The sequence below is a fragment of the Lactuca saligna genome, chromosome 7 (genome assembly GCF_052625555.1).
Source record: "Lactuca saligna cultivar CGN05327 chromosome 7, ASM5262555v1, whole genome shotgun sequence".
Classification (NCBI taxonomy): domain Eukaryota; kingdom Viridiplantae; phylum Streptophyta; class Magnoliopsida; order Asterales; family Asteraceae; genus Lactuca; species Lactuca saligna.
Genome location: NC_136423.1, coordinates 152,068,252 through 152,080,975, shown reverse-complemented (window position 1 = coordinate 152,080,975; position 12,724 = coordinate 152,068,252).

The following is a 12,724-nucleotide window of genomic DNA, read 5'->3' as shown; positions in this document are numbered from 1 at the left end:
CTCTCCCCCACTTAAATTAGATTTCATCCTCGAAATCACTACTTATTAACACCCATATCAAAGCAATCAATCTTGTTGATCATGATCAGTATTTCTACACATATAATAGCCTTCCCAAGGCAACCAAAACCCAACTGAAACTCCTACCCCAAAATAACACCCGAACCTTCAGTCGTTTCAAACATTATCTACCTTCTGAGACTTGAAACCTAGAATATCCTGACTCCTCAACAGCTCGACCGTGCTGAACCAACCCATGCCTTCTCTTAAACTATAACAAACCAATCATAACCCTTCCAACTTTGATCATACCACAGCCTATCCCGATCAACCTAAACCCTCCTTAGAATAATTTGTCAAGCCTATTGAAGAACGATTCCCCTATAATTGGATATAAACCCATCCCACCTTACTTGGAATCCAAAAAACTAAGGTCTCAATGGTTCGAATCCCTGTCAGACTTGTCATATCGAACTGCCACCAAGCCAGCCTCATAGAGTCTCTCATCCCAAAAATTGCCTCCAATCCTTGATCGCATTTCTATCTCTGAGGGAGCAAAGCCGCTAACCACATACCGATACAGAACACGCATACTTGACAGAAGTCTTAGTTAACTCTTCGAGTAACTGATCCATCCCTACAACGGTTAGACTAAGATGAGAGCTGCGCAACAGGGTCAAATCATTTACTCTGAGATTATTTAATCCTGCTGTGAGTGACTTAACATTTCCCAAGCAATCAGTTACCTATCCATACATGAAATCCTAAATTAAAACACTCATACCGTCAAGCATATCTGGGTGATGGCCTCCCCTATGATCTATTTCAACCGGATATTGTCGAGAATATCTGGGTGCTCGACCTACGGTCTAACCTGATTGGATACTGCCGAGCATATTTGGGTGCTCGACCTACTCCTTCGTTCTGACCCGACCGGATACCGCCCGAAACACTAGAACTGTCTGAAATAGCGTGCTGCCTCCTGGATGCTTTCCATAATCCACCGAGACCTCTCTGGTCTCAAATCGTGTGCCAGTCAACTGAAATACCGGGTTCCAACCCGGTTACTGAGCCAAAAAGGCTCCCACACTATCACCCTTTGCGACATCAAACAGAAAACTCCCCAGGTAATAACTACTCAAACCATCTCTACACTATCCTGATGCTATGCTGAATGATATAGGTCCAACTGTAGGCTTCCTCATACCCAGTCTCCCACGACCTACCATTTTTTAATTTCAAACATGTTGTGGTTTACCCACAACTTTGCAAATTGGCCCACCCTGGCCTAAGTCATCTGAATGAATTTGTGAATGTCACAGCTACCCTACCATTTTTCTCCACTTTCCACACTATCCGACCGCTTGTGAATGCTACGGCTACCCCCACAGTCTTACAACACTTTCCACATGATCTGACTGCTTGTGAATGCTAGGGCTACGCCCGCAGTCTTACTATACTATCTTCCTAATCCAACTGCAGCCCAATGCCTTACCCCTAATTTATCAATTCGAAAAGCATGCAGAGTCGAGGACACACCTGACCGATCGCCCAAGATGAACTCAATTCATCACTGAACCACCAACCTGTTTCCTCCAAATTCTGCTATCAAGCATCAAGAAGTTGTGATTGACATGCTACGAAGCTTTTCCCAACTCACACAACCCTCAAACCAAACAACCACTTGGGCCGCCCTCCTTATTCATGGGGATGCAAAGATCATCCTAATTTCATAACCGCCCATGCTACTGAATACCCAAATGAGTCTCCCCTACTTTGAATCGACTAAATTCCCAAAGAACATGAGAATCGAATGATTCCCAATCCCTCTTACCTTATAACGACCAACCTGATGACAACTAGCACTTACCAACTAATGCTCCATCACTAGCCAATCTCAAAGATTACCCAACTCCTGGAATCTGGAAGAATACTCTCAAGACTCTAATAAGTCTGATAATCTAAATCATCCCCCATAATACCATACCAATTCCTTTAGTTCTTATGCCAACAACTAAGAACCATAACTCTTGCCATGTACCAATTAACATCTACTCTAATTTCTATCCTCAAGGAATCAGTGAACTTTGACCGACTTTAGTCCATGTGAAGGTACGATTCCCTTGACACATCCAATGATCAAACGAATCGCGCAACTGTAACCACCATCTTTAGGAAAATGTCATTCGTACCCGTACAGATGATAGAACCACTGAACCATGGCTTCACTGAAGAACTTCACTACTAATTCCTAACCAAATATCCTCCATGAAATACTCCTTAACGAATTCCAAAAAAGACCTGAAACAATAACAGTACACACGGGACCCACTCTGCAAGATCATCTATCTGAAGATTCATCAAAGACTCCTCAGCATTCAAATGTCATCTGACAATCCTTGATAACTCATACAATAGCACATAACCGAACCTAGATCTAACTCATTCAAACTCAACCAAAATTCTAAATAACCAATGCCCCAACCTACAACCTCGACAATGGACCACTTCCCTTGGCGCTACCCAAAAGCCAACCCAAGCACAAGGACTAAACTCACTGAACCCCAACGATGTAGGATAACCACCCCACTAAACCTTGACTACAGACCTTCCCGTAATATCCCTGAACCCATCCTTGATCACTACCCAAAAAACACTGAATGTTCCAAACCCACAAAAAAAAAAAGAAAACAACCTTTCACTAGCCACTAATAATTCACGGTATGCAATTGGCATATTACATCTCTTGAAAATGCAACCCCAAACACAAGCAGAGGAAAAAAAACGAAAGATATACTTACCCAAACCAATGCAAGATACCAATAACAAAATGCAGATTAAATTGAAAAGAAATGAAGGATACATATCCGTAACATCGCCTACTGGAGTCCCGACCTCCCCAGCCTGACACTGCAAAATCTAACTCCTCTCAGCTAGGGCTCCTACCTTATCCTCTCGACCATCAGAGATTTTGAAAATAGTCGGAAAAGTTGCACCCATTGCTTATCCCTTCCTCATCGGACAATCGGCCTTCTTGTGGCCCACCTGAAAGCAGCAAAAACCTAATGGGCTTGCCTCATGAGGGCAATCCCTGCTAACGTGGAAAATCATGTCACACTTATTGCAGCTCAAACCCTTGGAACGATAAACTCCATCATGCAGCTTCCCACACGTGTTTCACTGATTTCGGCCCTGCTGGCCTCTCAATCTATGGTCTAACACCTTGGGTCTCTTCCCCAGACCCTCCACTATATGTACCTTGTATGACCCTATCTTCCCAAGATGCTCTTAATCAATCTCCCGCCCTCGGGCTCTATAAGTCATATCATTGAGGGTCTGACACCCTGACATGCTCACTGGCTTACTCACCAACGGCTAAACTACAATAATTGGAGCAACCTCTACCCTAAATCAGGTCACAAACTCCTCCTAAGACGTAGTCTCCAAATCACAAAGCACAGTAGATTGCACAATCAATTCCCAGCAACTCCTTGCTGCCTGATACAAGAGATCTAAAGCGAACCAAACTTTGCCTTCGATGGGGTAGGTACTAGTGTGGAAAACACCTTACATCGCCTCAATGCAACGTGAAATCAAAATCATGACAGTCCTTCCATCGACTGGCTCACCATTTAAGCCGAGACCTACTCTGGAACCACCTCCATGTGTGCATATCACCATCCTGAAAAGCAACTATCCCCGCGATCAGAACATAACCAAGAATTCTCCTTCCTTAAGCTTCTTAGATTCTCCAAGACTCTTACCGGTTCGAGTATGGATCCTATGCTTTCATTAGTACCGGCCCAATACTACCTTCCACACCTATCTATACTTTCCTCAACAATCCTCCTGAATCCTCTAAGTCACTTCTCCAAACCATTATGTCCGTACTCACTAAACCATACTATTAACCCACTGCAGCATATCCTAGGCTTTCTTAGGTTCCCGAACCCACCCAGTCCTCAGTTGCTGAAGGATTCCCATTAGTGTTAACTAGCTACCTCATGAATATAGCCACTTGTAATAGAGATCGGATAATCCTTCGAGTAAAAGACTAAATCCTAGAACGTTTGGACTCAAACGAGAGTTATGGAATATGGCCAAGTCCATCACTCTGATATTATCCAACATGTGCCACATGTGACTTGGCATATTCACTTAGTAGTTAGCTCAAATTTCTAAGAGTGTCACAAAGCACAAAGCAAGCAACATTCGAATAATGAGAAGATCTAACCAGCATACTTTATCAAGCTATTCTATCCTCAAATCAGGAATTTATACTAGTATGCAATTCTATGGATCATACAATCAAGCATAACCTAAACAAGCCATCCTACCACTGGCTGATAAGTTCTAACACACAAAGGCATCTCTTCTAGATCCTTAGCTCTAATCTAGCATGCGAATCACGTACACTCTTATTTGAAAATTATGTTGATTATAAAGTTATGTCTATTTTTTTATTAAAGAAGTTCATCTTTAAGACATGTCTTATTTTTTGCCTATTACTTATGAGGACACATAATATGATCAACAAGATCAACAAGTCTTCTGGATTTTATTTATATTGTTTGAAGATAATAGAAAACAAAAATTGTGGTTATTTTTTCTGTTATATATATATATATATATATATATATATATATATATATATATATATATATATATATATATATATATATATATATATATATTAAATCAATACTTACTAAATGATTTAACTCTCGCCAAATCGTTCGAAAAATATTTATTTGATGATTTAACATATTTTGAGAACATCAAAAAGTGAGAAAAGCATTTATAATGTTTTGTTATTTCTCAAATCATGGTATTGATCTTATAGATAATCAACAGATTCATTATGTTTAGTTATAAATTTTCATTATTATCAAGAAAATATAGATGGATGATATGAATACTATTAACGTGCAATATTAAAATACACAGTGATAATATAGAAAATTTAGGACTGATCTCAGTCCAACACTAGCCGACTTTTTTTATTATTATTATTATTATTATTATTATTATTATTATTATTATATATATATATATATATATATATATATATATATATATATATATATATATTAAAAATGTGAAAAGTTTTAATAGTAAATATGAGACATTTTTGTCAATTTTGGTCCTTTAAATTACATTTCCGGTCCCTCTATTTTTGTATATATATTAAAGATGAGCACCATTTTGAATTGGCCCGTAGCTTTTCATATTCTTAGTTGTTCAGACTTTTGACACTAAAGTTTGTGGTATCGGGTATTTGGTCCCCTGAATTATTAACAGTCTAAAGATAAAGATGGGCTCCGATATGTGTCATTCCCACGTTTCCCCCACCTATTCTGCCTCGTTTCATGTGCTTCCCACCATTTCTTTTCTAGATTGCTCCATTTCTGAAGGACACCTCTAAACACAACCACCACACCTCCGACTCATTTCAGATTGTTCGCAACCGATCCTTCCACCGTCTTCCTTTTCATCCGTTGTCTGCTACACCAAGTCAAACTCATCAACGGCTTCACTACCGCTCGATTTCTCTCCCATGTATGTTCGTCGGCTGCAGTCGGGTGTTTCTCACTCTCTCTCATATCGGGATCTCCGACGAGGCACCAGTGGTTGCAGTTGACCACCCCTAACCCATAAGTCGATGGATGTCCGTTATTCCACAATAGTGAAAGGTTAGTAATGTCGACCAAAGTCACAGCGTTCTTGATGTTCTTCGGTGACTTCTAGAGAACCTTCAACTTAAGGCATCGGGAACTCCACAGTTTTAGATGGCGTCTCGATCGGTGTAAGGATCTCTATCCATAGTTTTAGATTATGTATCCGGTTCTGCTACCGTATTCTTCCCCAAATACTACTGATACCCATTCTACCACTTCACCGACTGACTTTTTTTTTTTTTTAATCGGCTTCTGCTTAGCCCTCCGTTGTCTTCACCGCTTCAAGGACAAATATCTAGATGATTATGTGGGTTGTTACACCAACAATGAATTTATTTCTTACTTACCTTACGAGATTCGTTTAAAAATCAATTTTTTTCCGTTACAGGATTTGAATGATGAAGCAATCTGAGCTTTAAGAGATAGAAAGGTTTTAGCAGTTCCCACTAACGCACTCTATGGTTTTGCTTCTGATTCATGGTTGGTTCCTTTCCCAGCATCATTAAATTTCTGGTAGCATGCCATGTGTTTGACATTTTGCTTCAGTGAACTTCATTATATATTTTTATATGGACCATTGATGAACTTTTGTACATGTAGTCGCTAGAAAAACACCAACCACTACTCTTGATTGGGTTGATTAACAAAATTTCATATAGATTACTTTCTATATAAATTAGGATAATGTTTGAATAGCATGTTCATTATGTTGTATGAAATTAGGTTTTCTCTTGATATCACTTCAATATTTTGACATACTTAATTCAGGGGGCATCTACTAGAAAGGTGGTAGCAGTCCCAGTCGTTCTTTATTGCAAAGGTACCAGAGACTACAGTGGCAACGTCTAGCCGGACTTTATCGGATTGATTGTATATGCAAAGTTGAACCCTTGCTTTTATAAGGTACACGTGTTTCCATTTTCTCAAATGTTAGTTTAAGTAGACAGTATTATATTCAGTCAACACTTACTGAGGAATAATAGAAACAGGGCTAATATCATATGCTTTCATATTATTTTACTTCATACTTGCAATGATTATGATTTTACATTCTTCCATATTCCTAAACTGGCCTTCTGTGATGGTTTCACCAACTATCATACCATCAAGTCCACTTCAATCTACATATCAGCAAGGCTTCATAAGCCTCCAGATCGAACCTCCCATCAGGTAAGTATCACATTTTAATTGCAGTTATCAACCTCAATGACTAAAATTGGTTCATAATTAGTGACATTATGATGAATGTTGAATAGAGAAAGAGAAAGTTGCTAAAGAAACGCCATTCTATTTTTATAAGAACTGGTGAAAGTTCTGCGGATCTTTCCATGGTTGTGAAGCGTCTGAGGCTTCATTACCATGATTTCTTTGTTAGAGTAAGTCATTTATTACTACATTTTAACTTCTTTTTTATGTGGTAAAGTTCTTGATATCATTCCATAAGAATTGGTTGTGTATTTTTCAATTTCATATAGCTTAAAGGTTGTACATTATCATTTCAGTTGGTAAAGATTCAGTTTGAAATGAACTTTTTCCAATGTCCTTATGTTTTAATGTAGAAACCGATTGTTTTCAGAACAAAACCAACAACACTTCAAATTCAACAATCATGATGAAGCAATAAATGGATGGTTTTAGTGATGATAGTTGAGTAGTAGACATGATGCATGGGATGCACAACAAACGCTTGATAAAGATTCTTATATTTTACTTGATCATTGTTAAGAAAAGTTAAACTTTTAGTGTAAAACTTAAACATTAATTTATAAAGGGTTCAAGGTAAGAGTTGTATTTTTTGTACTTGTCTAGGGGTATGTTATGTAAAGTGTGCAAGTATTGTCGGGTTTTTACACAGGTTATAATCCGGGTTATAGGTGTATGCATGGAGTGTATGACCCGAGGTATATAGCGGATAGCTGGTGATTCAATGGCTTATTCCGATCAAGATATTTCCACCGATTCAGGGCGGATATTATCGATTATGACCAGCACGCCATACGAATTAGTGGTGAGTATTTTGTTGGAGACCAGATCGGTGTTTCCCGTGATGATGTATTTTTTGTTGGATTAGTGTCTAATTCCATAACTATTTTGGTATGTACTTGACCCGATGGTGCATGGTCTTTTTGGGTTGCCTTCGCCAAAGCAACTTGATAGGATGAATTATGGAGAGAAATGATTAAATATGATTTATTAATATATTATGAGAATAATATATTAAAGGAGAAATCATATTGTCTAATTAATATTAGTCAATAATTAATTAATAATTAGTTTTGTGACTAAAAGAGATTAATTAAACTTAAGGGATTGGAATTGTAATTATCAGATAATTGCAATTTGGGCTATGGATTGCCTTATATTAAGAGTGGACAAATTCTATGGGAAAGCCCATGAGGAAATCGTCCAAGGCCTTAAGGAAAGGAATCTATGGGTTGCTTAGGGCTTAAGCATCCAATTTAGGGTTTCCTTGTTAGATAACCCTAATAGCCTAACTATATATACATCCCTTATGACCTAAAAACGGGGCTAAGAATCCTTCTAGGGTTTCACACGTTTTAGGGCAGCCTCCATCCTCTCTCCTCTTCATCCTCTTGCTCTTGGTGTTTGTGAACCATTAGAGGAGTTACATTTGTGACTCTAAGCTTTCTAAAGTCAATACAAGGAGGAATTGGATTGTTATTGCTACATAACAATCAAGGTAATGTCTTAAACCCATTCTTATGTTAATATGATTACTTGTATGCTAGAATTAGGGTTTATAGTCTTGGATAAATTGCATATACAATAGAGAAACCTAGATCCAAGAATTAGGGTTTGTAGGAGCACATAGGATGTTCTTATGACCAAAACCCATCAATGGTACCAGAGCCATGATTGGTTTCTATTGTATTGATGCTTTGCTTGTTTGTTCAAGCTTAAAAAAATCGAAATTTTGGGATTCTAGGGGCTGAACTCGCCGAGTCTATAGATGAACTCGTCGAGTCCATGCTGACTAGACGAGTCCATGCCTGACTCAACGAGTCAATCGGTCAGAAAGAGGGAAAAATGGGATTTCTTGCTGTTTTTGCTTGAGGATACTTGCCTTATCATATTAGATCAATATAAATCCGTTTTTTTTTATATATTTGAGTATATTCTTGATCTAATTGAAGATAATTATCAATTAATAAAATATTTGTTTCCTTATGTGATAATTGATTAATTATTTTGATAAAATTGGTAAATTGTTTTGCAAGAAATCATTAAATAAATCAAATATGGATAATTATGTGATTAAATGTTAATTAAGATTATTTTTTATTTGATCCTTGTTGTTATGAAAAGTTTCATATTTTCCCCTTTAGGTTTTATAGTTTAAATTTGAACCCAAAAGTTTTGTTGTTTTGAAATTTAAATAGTTGAAACCCTAATGTTTTGAAAAAGGTTTCAAAACTTACCCTCAAGTTTTGGAATTTAAATTTTGATTAATAGTTTAATTTTGATGTATATTTAAATTCTAAACCCTAATGTTTTGAAATGTTTCAAAACTTGCCCTCAAGTTTTGGAATTTAAAAGTTGAGAAAAACTTTAACTAGGAATGTTAAATTCTATGACCCTAGTATTGTTTTGAAAAATTTCAAATCACACCCTTATGGTTTTATTAATTAATTAAGGAGTATAATTAAAAGAGGCTTAATAAATCCATAATAATTTTGGTTTACAATTTAATTGAATTAAAGGTATAATTATTATATTTGACTACCTAGTATTTTCAAATTGTAAAATACACCGTATACTATATGTAACATTAAAAGTCTAACATTATATATATATGTATGAGTAAAAGTCAGTCTTCCCGTTAGTAGGCCTCATTCACGAAGTTGGTCTATAAGGGGTGTTTAAGGAAATTGCCTATAAAATGGCGATTGAATGGGTATTCACTCTTACCCACCGCACTCTTGACTAGTGGAGGGTCGTTAGCCAAACGGGTATGATAGGACGAAACCTTCCATTATAAGTATAATGAAATACAAAAGTAACTAAATGTTTTACAAATCACCAATTTTAGTTACTTAGGCAAAGTGAATTGATGCAATTCCATGAAATTACACTTTGTACCCTTGCGAAGATGTTAGTGGAGCGTGTGTGGTTTACCGGCACACTAAAAGGTTCTAAGCAAAGGTAGCAAAGGGTGACTCAATGTTTTTCATAGTTCGGTGGAGCGTGTGTGGTTTACCGGCACATCGAATAGGTGACTGTAACATGTGGGGGCACGATGTAAGTTTGCATGGTTATTCACACCCGCTTTGTGATCCTCGGCATCCCAGTTACAAACAAGAGGGGCATATTGAGATTTAAACATGCCATTGAAATGTTCAATGAATCTCAAAGGATCTAGGAGTTTTCATAGGTATAAAACTTAAATTTCTTTTTCGTTTTCATGGTGGAAATTAGTGAATTATCATTCACTTACCTTCAAATATTCTGCAATTAGGGTTACGGCATCCCTCTCCTGAGTTGTGGAATATTGTGTTGGGTCCTAGCCTTAGTATCTCATTTGGGTGATTTACTAAGGACTCAATCAATCAACTAACTTGAATTTGTTTCTCCCATTTTGTAGATGTCTAAGTTCGAAAACTATGGTCTTCCCAAATCCCGTGCAACAAGCATTCCACATGAAGATGGTATTCCACGATTCGATCAAGGAACAAGAAATCATGATTCACTTCCTCCACCTCCTCTAGTTGTTCTCCCTAACCCACAAGATCGAAGAATTGAAAGGTTCAATATCACTAAAGCCCTATTGGAAATGAAACATGGAGATGGTAAAACCATGTGTGCCCACGTTCTAGGAATGAAATCACACATTGAGAGGTTGATAATGTTGGGTGTGTCATTCCCAGATGATTTGGCTGTGAATTGGGTTTTGCAGTCACTTCCTAAATCATATAATGAGTTCAAAAGAAAGTATTATATGATGGATCATGACGACAACCTCATTGACCTAACTTACATGCTCATTGCTGCTAAATCAGAAATGATTTTGCGAAGCAATGGAGCGTATTTATTGGGAAAGTCAACCGACCATGCTTCTGAGGACGTTCTAGGAGAACCGACCCGCGTTTGCTGCCAAAAGAAAGGGTGTTGGATACAAGTCTACCCAAAGAGCCTGAAGAGTCCAGAAGATGGGAGAGTCAAAGTGTATGGTTGCGCTTCAGGCAAAATCCACTATCTAACTCGATTAAGTTTCTATTCGTTGATTCATGATACATAATGTGATAAGATTGCATTTGAATGTTTTATAGGATCGATGAAAGGAGAGGAAGCTTGATGAAATAAAGAAAGATGAGTCTAATCACGAAGAAATGGATCTCGATCGCATGAATTTGAAGATTAGCTTTTGAGCTTAGATAGTTATGATAGAGTTGTTAGAAATTTTCCTTTTGAAATACATAGTTTTTAATGGATTTTGCATTGTAAGGACAAATGTTTTCCGCTGCTTTTATAAATAAAATAAATTTTGGTTTGACTTATTTGTTTATTTGTTGATTCCCTTGCAATGAAATCGTTATAAAAATTGATGTTTGCATATTTCTACAACGAATGGATATGATTCTTATTTATGGAAATATCGAGAATTTACCAAATAGGGATAGTTTCTCATCACCCAAATTTCAATTGGATAGAAATTTGGAATCACGCAACTTGGTTGCATGATGAATGAGAAATTTCATATTTGGAAATTAGACTAATTTATTGACAAAGTGTCAAGTGAAGGACTAGGAGATCGAGTACACAAAGTTGCGTGTTGATCAAGTCCACTATAAGAGTAACAAAGATATTCGTCATGATTTACTAAAGGTTTAGTAAATATGATTATACTTATAAGATTAAGTGTAATTCGGAATTGATTAAAAAGGTTTAAATCAATAGCAAAACGAATAAGAAGAATCAAGTAGGCAGAAAGACAAAAGTTTCTCCATTCTAAGAAGAAGGGAGAGTACCTTTTATGCTATATGATAGGTCTTTATGATTAAGAACCATATCTTAATTGATCCTCTAAGTGAGTCTTAGTACAATTGTATGTCTAAGTAGAGGAATCAAGAATTGAAGAAATGGTTAAATCAAGAAGTCAATCATACTTCGTTCCAAAACTAGTCTTAGAGTTAAGATTGTGACAATGAGTGACAGGTATTAAAAGGTTTATAACGCTCATCAAATGTGGAAAGTTGTGATGTCTTGGATAAGACAAAGACCAACTAGGACCAATTTATGAAGTGTTTTGATAAAAACTACACTAACTCTTGAATATTTGTTTGTCAAGCAATGTTTATTGACAAGAGAATCTTATATGTCAAGGAGTCAGTGGGAGTCTTAATGGTCCTGAAAGGTTTCAAGAACAAATCAAATAAACATTATTGATCATCACTAGCACACGACTTGAGATTTACAACCTATCGTGTTGACACTATTTTGTTTTCTATGTCATTCCAATTGAGTTAATTGTGCATATGAGTCCTATGAGTTCTCGTTTGAATGCATAAAAAGCAAGGACCTTGATCAATGGAAAGTATTTTGATAGGCAAAGGTGAACTGCTTAACTACTTGGAAGACATGGTGGGCAGCTGTGCTACCATAAGGCAAGAAATCAAGATTAAGAAAGTTCGGTCCATATGAGTTTGAATTTGTCGTAAACTTTGGTTTTAACAAATTCACATGGATAGAAACACATACACCGTTTAAATCTAAGTGTTATAAGATTTCCTCCTTCATGAAAATGATTGTGAGGAAATGCTTTCACTAAGAAAGATTTTAAAAAGATAGTGACTGTAAAATTGCATTCTCAAATTCGATTATGGTTACGGTATCCCTTTCCATGATTTGAGTTGTGAGGTTTGGCAATTAGTCTTAATTGTTTAGAAACACATATGAACTATCTAAGGCAAAGGTGTATAAGTTCAAGAAGCTTTGATAAAAGATTATCAAAGCACTAAGTATTAGAAACATGGACTTAAGAAATTCAATAGGTATTTTTTTCTGAAAGTTAAGATCTTTATGAATAC